Source organism: Rutidosis leptorrhynchoides, chromosome 3, assembly GCF_046630445.1.
Source record: "Rutidosis leptorrhynchoides isolate AG116_Rl617_1_P2 chromosome 3, CSIRO_AGI_Rlap_v1, whole genome shotgun sequence".
Taxonomy (NCBI): Eukaryota; Viridiplantae; Streptophyta; class Magnoliopsida; order Asterales; family Asteraceae; genus Rutidosis; species Rutidosis leptorrhynchoides.
Window position 1 is genome coordinate 663,785,493 of NC_092335.1, and position 14,340 is coordinate 663,799,832.

Below are 14,340 nucleotides of genomic sequence, written 5' to 3' on the forward strand. Positions count from 1 at the left end.
TTACCCCCGATATTGAGTCCCAAAAGCATAAAGTTCAAAGCTTTGTCGGCAAAATAATCGCTTTTTTCGGTCAAACTTGTAGGTAAAGTAATTACAAAGACAATGCAAAAAGAATCAAGAGAAACGGAGCTAAAACGAAGATTCTAGAGCGAAAATGGTGAAAGACAAGAAATCAAGTTACGATCCAGGGAATCATGGCTGACTAGCACACCATACGGCCTGCCATACGGGCTGCCATACGGCCTGCCTGTATGGATACGGCCTGCCAAATACGCCCCACCAAGTGCCTTCACCAAACGGCCTGCCATCAATACGGCCTGCCAAATACGCCCTGCCATACGCCCTGCCATGCGGCCTGCCAGGCGTATTTTGGCAATTTCCAAGTCTATTTAATGGGTTTTTGTCATTCATTCCAACACACACCTCTCTTCACTCCCTCACTACAATACACTTTCTCCCACTAGAGCTTTCAAGGCCTTCTCACCTCCGAGCGAGAAATTAAGTACCCGGAGGCGAACGCCGAAGATTGTAATAGGAGCGGGCTAGAGGTTGTCAGCACTTGTAATGATCCAGATCTCGTCTATAAACGGTGAACGCTTTGCTTAATTTAATAAAGTTATTATCTTGAGTTGCTTTCATCTTGCATGATTATCTATCTGTTACAATTGTTTATTATGTGTTGAATATTTTATCTGGAACTTGTCATATTGTTATGCTGAAACCTTGACGGTTTAGAAGTTTAATTTACGGATCACCCTTTCCGCTTATTCACGTGGCTATAACCTAGTATTAGGACCTGATCAACCCTAGGATACAAGGTAAGTAGTTATGTGTTCTTAACATCACCATAGGGATATAGTACCTACGTATGAATAACCAATTATTCATCATAGAAGAGCTGCCCATTTAGATTGTGATTAGAGTTAGCAATAGAGAGTTCAGTGAACACTAGCTTACTCAGAAGCATGATTCACGTCAGACGTAATGTTCTTGAGATATTGTAAGATGATTCGGGGTTGAATAAGTGATCGAAAAGGAGAGACTTCTATCCCAATTAGCAGTACCTTAGAATATCTAAGATTGCACATCTGTTAATGTTAAGGCATATCATAGTGATTTAGTGGTAGGATATTGCTTTAGTTAGACCAACTGGGATTAAGAAAAGCTGAGGCATTCCTTTATTGGGTAAATCACTTTGTTCATGTACCTAGGATTCTATCCATAAGGTCGTTCAAACCTTTCAGGTTAACTTTGGGAGTAGGGATACCTGTATTAGCCAGAATCTTCAAAGCCTAAACTCTTAGTGACAAATCAGTTAGGTTCACAGCCCAGTTGATTGAGGTTTAGTGTTTATCCTAGGAAGTTAAACTCTTGTGATAATTCCCCTTCAGGATTCTATTCTTCGCACCTATCTTTACTTTTATTGTCTAATTACTATTTCATCTAATTAATCTTAATCTATTACCTCTTGTCACTAGGGTTAACTATATAGGCACTTTTGTCGTACATTACTGAGCAAACATACAAAAATACGTACCTGAGTTATATTTACCACTTACTCGTTAAAAGGAAGACAAGTAGGTGAGCAATAGCTTGGAACCCCAGCTAAATATAAATAATAAAACAACCACTACTCGCCCCCGTGGTAGCTGATTCTGACGTGCCGCGGCCCAACGACACCGCGAAAATAAAACCGTCCGTTTCGGCCATATCAGGAATCTACAACAGATGGAGAGGGAATTTGTGACGATCGCTCCAAATCCATATGGACGAACACGTCATTCATCGATTTCATTGCGAGGTATTTGACCTCTATATGGTACATTTTGTAAACATTGCATTCTTTTGAAAAGGCACACCATAAATGAATACTTAAATCAAAGGTTTTCGACAGCTGATGATTTCTACATATAGACAATCACCATAAATAATAGTTTACAATAGTACTTCCGTTGACAATGCAGTCAAAATAAGATACATGGTGATGATTTGGTGAATGCAATGTTTCCTTGAAAAATATGCCATGTAAGACTTCATGCACATAGCTTGTCTAATATATAAGCAAACAGCAGAAGACTTCTAGGGAACCTGAGAATAAACATACTAATAAGTGTCAACACAAAGGTTGGTGAGTTCATAGTTTTAGTGTTTCGCATAATCTGTATATAAAGGTGGATCACAAGATTTCAGTTGTTTCATCCAGAAACGTTTATCAAAATATTCTACAAAATTGAGCACCCTGGTAACTAAACTTAACGTATATATAATTTATACCCTTTGTATAATCATCTTAATAATACACGCAAACCAACGTGTACGCTTCTCAAATAGCATGCGTCTGTTAAAAGGCTAGTGCTCTAGCTCGGACGGGGATGTCAAGCCCTATGGATCCATATACTACTACTCGCGCCCACCAGTTCTTATAACTGGCAGTTACTAGTTACCAAAGCTAAGGAATTTTCGGTTCAAACTCGGTGTAGAATTTAGTATGTACTTGTATCCATTGCGTTTAAAATAAAGTGCATGTATTCTCAGCCCAAAAATATAGATTGCAAAAGCAATTAAAAAGGGAGCATATGAAACTCACCTTAGTAGCATATAAAGTCGTTCACTAAAATGTGACCTAAACTCGGATTACCAAATAACCGTAGATCTCAACCTAGAGAACATATGTTGGTCAATAAATGTCTATCAAGCTAGGTCAGGTCATAGTGTATCACAATCCTAATGCTCGAGATTGACATACAAAAGTTATCAAAAGTCATTTCAAAAAGTCAACCTGACCCAATATGATCTTTTAAAATCTATACTATAGTTTGAATGATCATGGTAATCGAAAATAGTTTAATATTTCACATGGTTTCCCAATACTTGAATAATTAGACTATAGTTTTATAAAGCTTTAAAATATGATAAAACAGTCAATTTTGACAATTGTTCAACAAATCGAGACGTGCCTTATATAAAAATTCATTTACTATGAAAATCCAAATTATCAATCTTATAAACAAGTTGTTTAAATATCAATTGCAGATTCAAAAGCAATTTCAATTAATGTTAATCATAATTCAGTTGTCCATATCTTTTAATTCGTTCATCGAAATTACGCGATCTCTAAATGAAAAGTTATTGATTTTTTGCCAGTTTTTCAAAAACATGCATATCATATACCTTATATCAGTAATATATGTATTAAATTCGTGATCTATCATAAACTATTTAACGACAAAATTAATCGTACTAGCATGCATAATCCTATATACTCGAGCACTAGTCAGGGATACACTATTAATATATAATAGATATGATATTAATGCTTACGTATCAATATTGTGATTCAATATTGTAGGAAAGTACGTAGACGTGACAGAAATGATAAATGCTAGGTTGACCTTTGACTCATGATCATATCCCCCAAGTGATACCCATAACCTCCATAGCTATAACCCATAATTTCCTTAGCTCTATCCCGCTCGAAAAGCTTGTTTTGAAAATAACTTGCTCATGACCTCGTCGTAGTATTTTATGTATAATAATACTAACAATAATACTAACACTAATAATAATAATAATAAGATTTATAATAATAATAATAATAATAATAATAATAATAATAATAATAATAATAATAATAATAATAATAATAATAATAATAATAATAATAATAATAATAAATAATAATAATAATAATAAATATAGAGAGCATAGATGGAGAGAGATATATGTGTGTGTGTGTGTGTGTCGACAAACTGTCCAATTTATAGAAGAATTCTGATTTCTGACCCCCCATGCGATCGCATGGGTTTTATGTCTATTTCTCATGTGATCGCATGGCCCTCTGATCCAGCTCACAATCATTTGTTGTTTTGTTTGTCGACATATTTAAATATAATATATATAATATATATAATTTAAATAATTAATTATATATTATATTAAATTCATGTGCATAGTTGACTTGTAATTTTCATTCCGATGACTCGTACGTTGTCACTCGACTTATGTCCCGGTTTCGGTTTCTCGAACTCATTTTCGTACGCTTAGAAAACTCGCAATTTACGTTTTGTGACTCGTACCTTTGTCAAAATATAATCTTAAATTATCAATAAACTATATCATTCAAAGTGTATCTTAAAATTTTGAGTATTTTGGTCATTTACTTCTATAAATCATTGTCTCGCTATTTGTTAATATATATATAATAACAAATCGTTTTATGACCAAGTTAATATATATTTTCAACATTCATAAACACGTTTTAAATATACGTCGCAAGTTATTCATACAATTAATATTCCAACTTATCATATATATTCAAATAAATATTTAAACCAATAAGTTTAATGTACGGTATTAAACAATTAGTACATTGTTACGTTTTCAAGTTATAGTATATATATATGTATCTATATACATATAATTGTTCGCGAATCGTCAAGAACAACCGAAAGGTATTTGAATATATGAAAGTAGTTCAAAAATTTTGAGATTCAGTTTTACAGACTTTGCTTATCGTGTCGGAAATGTTAATCATACAAAGATTAAGTTTAAATTTGGTTAGAAATTTTCGGGTCATCACAGTACCTACCCGTTAAAGAAATTTCGTCCCGAAATTTGAGTGAGGTCGTCATGACTAACAATAAAAATGTTTTCATGACGTATATGTGTTGATAAATAGAGTTTTATCATCGTTGAATAATATGGATAAAACAATCCGATTATTCGAAGCGTATGAGAGAAGTTATCGTAAAAGAGTGAAATGAAAGAATAGAGATTCGTCTTAACTTTTGACGTATTTACGATTGATTTTCGGAATTTAAGGAATAGAAAATCTTCATAATCTAAATAAGATTTGATTCTTCGGAATTTAAGGAAATTAAGATTTCTTTTGATTGAATGCGTAATTTGCCTCGATTGCTATGTTTGATATTTCGCTATAAATTGACCTCTTCCGTTTCATTATTTTCATCACTCTTACATCTTCTTCCTCATTTCCTTATTTCGAAAGATTGTGAAAAATGCTTCATCCAGTTCTGATTCTTGATATACTCCTAACTTTCATATCTGTCATTCTTCTTTTTCATCTACCACCGGAAGAATCTGCTTACTTCTACTTTGCCCTTAGGGTTATAGTGCTTTTAATTCTCCCGTATCTTTATGTTGCGATAAACATTGATATACACGGTTTGTAATTTATGTGTTGTTATCGGACTTTATATTCTCCCTTATATTTCAAAGTTCCTGCTTCTGTCTTCTATAATTATTGTCATCCCCAGTTAATGCTTTCTTTTATTTGCTACGATTTATACCCCAATTTCTATTTCGGAGTTTTGTCCCTTCGTTTCTTCTTCTTGTGACTAAGCATTACTTGTAATGGTCCAGAATTCGCAGATATGAATTTCGGAATGAACATTGTTAATGTTCTAAGAAGAAAATGGTAATGGCACGATCTTGATTTGTTAAATTACCAGAATACCCTGGAAAAGACAGAATCATCAATAAATATTTTCTTGATATTTTAGAGATTAACTAGAATACAAGAGTCGTATGACATAGCACATGATGACGTTATGATCTGTGAATCATCACGTTCCATTTAGAAACTCAGCATGACTTACTGTAATATAATCACATTGATCAAGTGTCATTATATTATACTAACTCATGCTTCAGCTCCCAACACCACTTCAAAAATATTCATATTTTAAACTCGAAGGTTTCAGAATTTAGAAACTAAAATAGTTTCTTTTATGATGTAACACATATATCATAAGGAGAAAATTGATTTCCGATAAGAATGATTATGGAATTATCTCCAGAAATATGGAGGATATTTATAATGAAAGATACGATGATATCTTAGAATTTCTAATATCAGAGGATGATGAAGAATATTGTCCGCAAGGGTTTAGATTCGGAGGCAAGGTATTCGTTAATGGCTTCAGCAGATACCGAATCATTTGGATTCTTTGAAGGTAGGTTTCGTCCTTGTGATTTATCCACAGCCTCCTGCATACTTTGCTCAATCCGTTTTCCAGTTCCAAACTTCTCTTTTTCTGAGCTTTGCCAGCACACTATCCTTTATCATCAAAATTTTTACTGTTAAGGTCGTTTACAGTTTTTGCTGCTTCATAAGCATTTTTCAAGATTTCGAGAACTAGTTCGCGGTTTAAGGTGTTTTTCAGAAACTTCACATTCAAAGTCTGTAAGTCTTGGAGGTAGACTTTATATGTATATATATAACTGTTGGCATAAAATTGCTACGAGATTCAAAATACTGATTGCTAATTCCCGATGAGTCGTATGGCAATTCTCGTTACAAGATGCGGATGAGTAAATGATAGGGTTCTGATAAGTATAACAATTTTTCAGAAAATCCTAGATCATTATGGTTGCTGATAAGTTTACTGCTAATGTGGTGGAATATGAAAGGTTCTCCAGTAACAATGATGAAGGAGTAATCGTTATAATAAGGCTTATTCGAATGAACAATTGAGGGTGATTTGTCGAAGTAGTGACAAAACTGTCTATTTTGAAAAGGGATTGAAAAGTTATTTTAGCTAATACATGCCAAAGGGTCTGATACGGATACGTGTTAAACTATGACTTTAGTTTCGAGGGTTTTTCAGGTACAAGACCGTAACATGTGGTTGGATCATCATCTCGATGATTCATTATTTGAAGTGTCTTCAGGAATTTCGAGGGATTTGAACATAGATTGTAATTGTTAATATTCTTATGATGTTCTAGGATTTTGAATGATACAAATACTTTTCTGGGTTCTATGAATAGAAATGATGTTCTAGCACAGTTTTGAAGTCAAAGTATAACTTCAAAAGATGTAGGAATCTGATGTTATGCGAGGTGTATATAAAATAGCTTTATATTTTACAAGGAAATACTATTAAATACGATACAATTTTACACAAGATATTTATTTATTTAGAGAATGGATATACTTAAACCTTGCTACAACACTTATAGGCAGTGTACCTAATCGTACATTAGTGTAGTTTTTAGTAAGTTCGGTTCGTTGCACAGGGAAAATCTTTAAACAAAGCTTAACGCTATATTAGTTTACTTTTATAAAAATACAAATATATATATAAGTAATATTATTATTATAAAGGGGGATTTTTACCGTTTAATGACCGGTTTGTCGATTTTAAAACTTTAGTCGCAGTTAAAACCAAATTTAAAATAATAAATAAATACAAGACTTAATTTAAAGCGTAAAGTAAATAACGATAATGAAATTGCGATAAATAAAAGTGCGATAAAATAAACTTGCGATAATTAAAAAGTACGATAATTAAAAGTGCAATTAAATACAATAACAATAAATAAAAGTGCTATAATTAGAAGTGCAATTAAATATAAAATAAAGGAAATTAAATATGAAATAAAAGAATTATGCTTATTTAAACTTCCGTAATCATGATGTTTGACGTGTTGATTTTAGTTTTATGCCCATGGGTTAATTGTCCTTTGTCCTGGATTATTAATATGTCCGTCTGGTTTTTGTCCATAACAGTCCATCAGTCATAAATATAAAGTGCGAGTGTCCTCGTCAAATTATCCTTATACCCGAAGTCAAATATTCCAACTAATTGGGGACTTAAACTGTAACAAGGTTTTATTACTTTGTTTAATAATTACACCAGGATGTCGACTGAGTGTAACACAAGGTTTTAATACTTTGTTAACAATTATGCCAAGTGTCCTTGTACATAATTTCACCCCTGTTTTAATAATTCTAGTGGCTATTAATCCATTCCCGTGTCCGGTTAAATGAACGATTATTCGTACATATAAATATCCCGCTCATCGTGTCCGATTGAGTGTATATGGTTATTTATAGGGACGTCCAATTGTAAATCTTTATATTAACATTAACAAACTATCATTTAGTTAAACAAATATAAAGCCCATTAATAGCCCATAGTCTAATTTCCACAAGTGTCGTTCTTTTGTCCAAACCCCAATTATGGTACAAAGCCCAATTACCCAATTTTAGTAATTAGCCCAACATCATGATTACTTCGGATTAAATAAGCATAATAATAACTTAGCTACGAGACATTAAATTAAAAAGGTTGAACATAACTTACAATGATTAAAAATAGCGTAGCGTTACACGGACAGAATTTCGACTTACACCCTTACAACATTCGCTAACATACCCTTATTATTAGGATTTAAAATTAAAATTAAAATTAAAATATAAATTATATATATATATTTACGTACAGATAGATGGATGGATATATTGATGATAAAAATGATCAGAATTCGTTGGGTTTTATAGGGATTTTCGTATTTGGCTGCTCCGCGAGTCACGGCATTTTTGTCCTCCATACTCCGCAACTCGCGGAGTTCGTAGTTCCAGCTCACAAAGGTTTTTCTTTTAATTTGCCGACGTTTTATAAATATATTATAATATATATATTAATTTTAAGAATTAATTATATATTATATTATATTTATATACATAGTTAACTTGTAATTTTTAGTCCGTTGCGTCGAGCGTTGAGAGTTGACTCTGGTCCCGTTCCGGATTTTCGAACGCCCTTGCGTGCAATTTAATATCTTGTACTTTGCGTTTTGAATCTTGTACTCTTGTAATTTGGAGACGTTTCTTATCAATAATTGGAACCTATTTGATTGTATTTTTTACTTTTAAGCTTTTTGGTCGTTTGCGTCTTCAATTCGTCGAATCTGTCTTTTGTCTTCACCTTTTAATATTTAAACGAATATCATTTGTAAATAGAAAAATTGCAACTAAAAGCTTGTCTTTCTTGAGGAATAATGCTATGAAATATATGTTCGTTTTTAGCATTATCAAATATTTCCACACTTGAGCGTTGCTTGTCCTCAAGCAATATAGTCTTGAAATACTAGAATCACTTCTTTATTCTTCACACTTTGTACATCAGTGATTTCTATACAGCGGTATAAACAATGGTAGTAACGATATGGTTTACAGTCCCACATGACTATAAAAATTAAGATCCATTAAGGAAATTGGATCTTTATGAAAACATTTGATCTTTTGAAAATTAAATCTAGTTTTTACCCTAGATAAGTTTTCCGGAATAACCCTTCACCGGTGTTTGCAAATTATTTTTGTGGGTTTGGTGGGTTTCATATTTGAAAATTTTAGCTTAAAACTTATGGTTTTGTGTCACCCACTTGCTAACCTTGTATTTGGAAAGCAACACGTCCAGTATACTTGTCCCGTATATTACCTTTCGGTAAACTACCGTCCAGTTGTAAAGGAAAGCGTTGAACAAGCAACTGTTAAGGCAATGTCCCCTGACATGCTTTTAATTTTGTTCTATGATGTGTCGGACGCAATTACTATCCTTTGTAGAAGAAATAGTAAAGCTCACCCTTATAATTTTCCGGTCTGGTACAAGGTCCTGTCTTTGACCATGCTATGCAACCACCGTTCTTACGGTTGACACCCGATTTGGTTCAGGTGATCTAATGAATTCCAGGTGAATTCCTAGGATTTTACGTTCAATGGTAATGAACGCATTGAAAATGGGTTTTTAGAAAACAAATCGGTTTGTAATTTTGATCAAAATATTTTCTCGTTCATGCTTGAGTTTAGATATCATCGAATTCCATGAGTTTGCAATTCTCAATCTTTAAGGTCAATCTCAAGGATTGAGTAATATCAGGCTTAAAAGCTGATTTTTGATCTTTTAAGGAGATTATCCTTTCTGAGGATCTGATTCATTAGTCTTATCCAGCTAATTTGCACGGTGCCCCCCATTGTACGAGATAAATCCTTCTCATGGTTAGGATAAATCTGACCACTTGGCGACCCTGTTTAATGCTGAGGTCCATGGATTTCCTGCTGATTTTAGTGATGACTTTTCTAGATTTTTCGTCAACCTACAGCTGGTCTGGACGACAACTTCCTGACCTAAATCAAGAAGCGCGTTTCTTTTTCGAAAGACTTTACTTCCTTTTAACGATGGAATTGATTCATCGTGTAGATCCATCTCTTCTTTTCTTTCATCGGGTAAAACAGTTTAGTTTAGTCCAAAGCAAAAGTATTTTCAGTTATTTGTTACAGAAATATGTGACATATGTTTAAAATATCTTGGTAAATTTTCCCACACTTGGCTTTTATTTTCCTTTTTATTGTCCTCTATTCCATTTTAAATGAATTTTAACATTTTGGTTTGTTTCTCAATTTATGTCCTTTCCGAGGTAACAATAATTTCGTTGTTAAAACCTAGTTTTATCATTCATAAATATGTATAAACATGATTTTGAGTTCATTTAATTGAAAATTTTGAAATTTTTTACTAGAATTGGATAGTCAGTATATAAGACTAGGGCTGTTCTTTATTATCAGAGAGCACTAGATTCTAATACAACTACTGCTTTACTAGTATTTTTAATGGTAACCAAGTGTTTAAGATAAAAATTTTAAAAATCCGAAAGAATTTAACCCCTTCCCACACTTAAGATCTTGCAATGCCCTCATTTGCAAGAAATCAGTAACAATTTAAATTATTGAGGGTGATTTGTGTGAAAATGATTAAATTTTACCAAAGTTTCCAAACATATTTGTGTTTGTGTTGAATGATAAATGGTGCACATCATTTGTTCATTCCGTCTTGTTGTTATATCACATTTATTTTGCATCTTGTCGTCAAAATTAGTTGCTTTTGCTGAACTTAATGCCAGTCTTTGAAAATGCGTTGTTTTACCCTGTTGTGTACATAAGATAAACTGCAAACATATATACATATTATTGAAGTTTGGTATATTACCCCACATTCAAAAATTATTAAAATCTAATAATAAAAGTTAGAAACTTATAAAAACTATTACAATATTAACATAATCAACATTACAAATTATAAAATAAATAAAACTAAGTAGACTAGGGATGATACTGATACCAGTAGGGGTTCCATGCATAACCATATGTGTTATAAAATGCTTCGGCTGGGTTATACGTAGGATACAGTGGTTGGATCTCTACAGTGGGCGATGGAGTAGGAATATAGTTTCTACCTATATGTTGGCAATAAGCTATGATTTGGTTTTGATGAACTTGCCAATCTTCAAATGCTCTATGTCTAGCATTTTCATACTCTTGTGAAGCTATAAACCTTTGCATTTCTGCCATTTCATTTCCCCCTCCTACATTACCTTGCTGTTGGTTTCTCTCAACCTGTGGATGTCTACCATTATATCGTGCTGCGGCGTTATTTCGCCTCTTCAAAACTTTCGCACCATGGTATACATTTAAACCTATTGTATCTCGGGGTTCTGGTTCTTCGATTAGTAATCCCCCCTGACTTATATCCACACCGAGATATTCAGCAATCAAAGTAATAAATATACCACCTCCTATTATGCTATGCGGTCTCATCCCCCTAACCATAGCTGATAAATAATAACCCACACAATAAGGTATACTTACAGCGCTTTGTGGGTCTCGAATACACATGTGGTAAAACAAATCCTGTTCATTTACCTTTTCCTTGTTCTTACCTCGTTGTGTAATCGAATTGGCTAAAAACCTATGAATTACTCTTAATTCAGCTCTATCTATATCCAAATAAGAGTAATTTCCCCCTTTAAATCGGTGATGGCTAGTCATTTGACTCCATACACCATGCGTATCAAAATTTTCGTCTATCTTCCTACCGTTCAATATCAACCCTCTACAATCGGCAGATGCTAACTCCTCAGGCGTATATATACGTAAAGCCTAAGCCATGTCTAGTAAAGACATGTGGCGCATCGAACCTCCTAACAAAAATCTAATAAAAGATCGATCGGTTAAACTAGCTACCCGATCATTTAATTCTATACTACACAACAATTCTTCACACCATACTTTATATACAGGTCTACGCATGTTGAATAACCGTACCCAATCGTTAAAAGTAGAATTACCATACCTCTGTGCAAGTAATTCCCTAATTGGCCCGGCCAATTCTACAGCTTCTAATGGTCCCCATTCTATGACCCTAGGTACTTCAACAGCTTTAGAATGAAGAGTATGCAAACCCCTTTGGTATTTTGGATAATCTATCCAAAGTCTGTCAAATCTCAGGTTCGGGTGCAAATCTTCCAAGTGCATATCAGAAAATGTCATGACTGGATGAGGTATATCTTGTTTGTAGTAGTTATCCACCTCCTGTTGTTCCGTATTCTCAGCAGGAGCATTGCGAGCTTGGGATGAAGATTCACCCCTTTCAGTCTGCAAAACACATCAAACACAATTTTTGTGCATCCAAATATGCATTAGTGTCAGCAAAATCATCAATCAAAATAATTACAATGACATGTTTAATTTATATCAAACTTAAGCTCATTTTCATATTTTCATCAAATCTACACTTTTTCAAATAAGCATATACGAAAATGTTCGCCAAGTTCATAAGCATTCAACTCAAATAACATGTCAAAATAATCATCACTAGCAATTAAACAAGTTTCAAATGGCATTATCTCTCAAAAATCAAGTTCATGAATTTTAGACTTGAAAAAGTCCACTTTAATTTTCAAAATCATGTTTAGGCTCAAAGTTTGGATCATTTAACTACCTAAACATGTTACACTACTTAATTTAGCAACAATTCATGACAAAAATCGGCCATAACCTGTTTATATCAAAAAGCCCCAAATTTGCTCAAGAACACAAACCCTAGATTACTCAAAATTTGAAGTTTAAGGCTTCTAATCATGTTAAATAGCATCAATCTAGGTTATACAAGCATAATACATAAACAATTTAAGCATAATTACACTAAAAAGCATCAAAATCGAATTGGGTATAAAATTGCTCAAGAACACTAATTTTCGGATTAAATGGTGTTTAGGTGTAGAAATTTACCGTTTTTCTTGAGTAATTCCTTGATAGCATCCTTCTCAACATGATTTTAGTAAAAGATTTGATGATTAACGGTCAAAAATTGCGAATTTGGTGTGTGTTTTTTGGGTTTTCTCGGGTTTATTTCGCATTTTATTTTTGTGTTGTGGTGTGTGGACTGAGCTGATTACGTTTTTATTTTTTCTGGGTTTTGGTCCCTCCACGAGTCGCGGTGTTTGACCCTTCAAACTCCGCGAGTCGCGGAGTTTGTATTTTTTTTTTTTTTATAAAAACCTTAACTTATAAAACAATTAATTAATTAATTTTAAAATTTTGTTTCCCTTGTTATTTAGGACGAGGTCGTTTCGGATCGATGTCCTAGTCCGTCCTTCCACAAAATTTTAAAATTTGTCTTTTTGTAGCGATTGTTTTAAAAGCTAAGATTTTTGGGTTTTTTTTTTTTTAATGTTTTTGGCATACTTTAATTCAATAAGATTAAAAATAATGATAATAAAAGTTCTCGTCCCTCCCTCGGGTAAAGCAATTTCGGTTCAATGACCTAGTCTTCAACTTACGACGAATTTTAAAAATCATATTTTTAACGTAATGAGATAAAATAAATTTTTGTTTTTAAATTCACACCAAACTTAAAATAAAAATACATAAAATTCAAAATTAATATTAAAAATTCACACCAAACTTAAAATTTGAAATACATAAAATTAAAAATTCTTATTTTAAAAATTAAAAATTCACACCAAACTTAATTTAAAAATTCATATTATAAAATCACACCAAACTTATATTATATTTTTCAAATATTTACAATTTTAAATATATTGTTTTTACAAAGTTTACAATATTAATTTAAGATTTATATATTAATTTTAAAAACATGGTAAAAATAAAATTAAAAATCTTTTTGGCTTTTTATCCCACTTTAATCAATCAAATATTATCAAAAATATGCGCCCCTCTTTTCGGTAAAGTAATTTCAGTTCCATGACCTAATTTAACTCATGACGAATTTTTGAAATATTTTGGGTTGATTGATTAAAGATAATTATACCTTAAGAATAAACGTTAAATTTCGCAGTGATGTAATAAATTTTTGTATGATATCAATAATTTCGGTCGCCAAACCTAATTTTATTTAATATCAATTTAATACTTTATAGCGAACAAATTAGAGTTTATTATCAAAAGATTAAAAATAAAAATAAAAATAAAAACTGTACAGACTTACCTGTGAGATAGTATTCTTAGTTATACGATATATCCCATTCATAAGATAGTCGGTTTAATTGGTTTTCCATAGCTACATAGGCGTAACCTCGAGCATTCAGTATTTTTTCTTCTAAACATATGAACGGTCCGTCTCTGCATAAAGTAACAAATTCGGTATTTGAATAGGTTTGATTATTTGAACATTTACCTCCATGTGACCATTTTCCGCATTTGTCACATCTTTCAAGGTGTCGTGCTCTTCT